Here is a 1,516-nt window from a genome sequence, read left to right on the forward strand (position 1 = left end):
AAGAGAATGTGGGAAATCACACGGCAGGAATTCCTACCTCAACATCTCATTGGCTAACGCAATTCATGTGGCTCCTCTGGAGTACAAAGGCACAAGGAGTTGTAATCATTTCACATGCTTAGCAAGGAGGAGAACCACACATTTTTATGAACGCTAATGATATGTAGCTAAGAAATTTGATGAGGGCAATTCCCAGAAAGCAGAACAAAAAGAAGAGATGGGATAGAAGAGAAAACGCAAGAAAATCTCAGGATAATCAAAAAGGTTCAGTGCTAGGGTCCTCCAGAGAAACAGAACCAATGTTGTATATGTGAGAATGATTAGGAGGAATTGACTCACGTGATTATGGAGGCCAAGAATCTCACCACCTGCTGTCTGTAAACGAGTGATGTAATTCTAGTTGAGTCTGAAGGCCTGATAAGCAGGGAAGCCAACAATGTAAATTCCAATCTGAGGGCAGGAGAAGTTGAGAAGGGATGTTTCAGCTCCATCAGTGAGGCATAAAAAGAGAGTGGGGAGGGGTGGCTCCACCACCGCTGCCTCCTCCTTCTGCCGCTCCTGGTGCTGCTGTGTGCTCCTTTGGTGCAGACCTGGTACCCCTTTCTGGGAAGTGGCAGCTGGGACTCTGATGCTCTCCATGGCCAAGGAAAAACTCAAGAAAGTGGTGAAGGCTCAGAACAATGATTATATTAATGTGTAGGTGGCAGGGCAGGATGGTTCTGTGGTGCAGTTTACGATTAAGAGACACACACCATTTCGTAAACTAATTGAAGCCTATTGTGAACAACAGGTTTGTCAATGAGGCAGATCAGATTCCGATTTGATGGGCGGCCAATCAATAAAGCAGACACACCTGCACAGTTGGAAAGGGAGGATGAAGATACTATCGCTGTGTCCCAGCAGCAGATAGGAGGTGTCTACTAAAAAGGGAACCTGCTACTGCTACCCAAAACGCTGTTCCTCAGGACCAAGAAGACATTCTCAATTAGAAAACTGCAATTCTATTTCAACACATCTGACTACAGTATAGTTCTCTCCATTCTTTCATTTCTCTGCCCCATTCCTTTACTGCACATAAAGTAACTGATGTGCACAAGCATTGGCATTTTTTTTTTTTAACTAACTGGCCAATGGTAGGCATGTTTTGATCGACATCAATTGGAGATAGGATGGGGGAAAACACTGGTTCTGTGAGAGCACCCCCTTTCTCCATTACTGGCATGCTCATTTAGCTCTTATCTTTATTTTCCAGTAAGTTATTTTGCTCTCACTGTTTAACAACAACAAAAAAGGACAACATAAAAATTCTTGCATACCTTATTTGGTTGGGGAATTTCAATGTTTTTCATTTATCATTGTAAAACCAAGAACAATTTTATAACTTTTTTTATATGTAGCTGTTATATATAGGGCAACTAAGTAGGGATAAATTACTCTAAAGAAAAATGAATCCTAGTTTTCCCTTTGAGTCAAGTGTCTTGTTGTTTAAATAAACTTCTTGTTTAAAATGAAAAAA

At 41.3% G+C, this 1,516-nt stretch overlaps 1 pseudogene; it reads left to right on the forward strand.

Moving 5' to 3' along the window:
• Nucleotides 1–637: 637 nt before the first annotated feature.
• On the forward strand, nucleotides 638–936 carry LOC118705930 (annotated as a pseudogene).
• Nucleotides 937–1,516: the final 580 nt, after the last annotated feature.

This window comes from Pipistrellus kuhlii, unplaced genomic scaffold (assembly GCF_014108245.1).
Source record: "Pipistrellus kuhlii isolate mPipKuh1 unplaced genomic scaffold, mPipKuh1.p scaffold_m20_p_5, whole genome shotgun sequence".
Lineage (NCBI taxonomy): Eukaryota > Metazoa > Chordata > Mammalia > Chiroptera > Vespertilionidae > Pipistrellus > Pipistrellus kuhlii.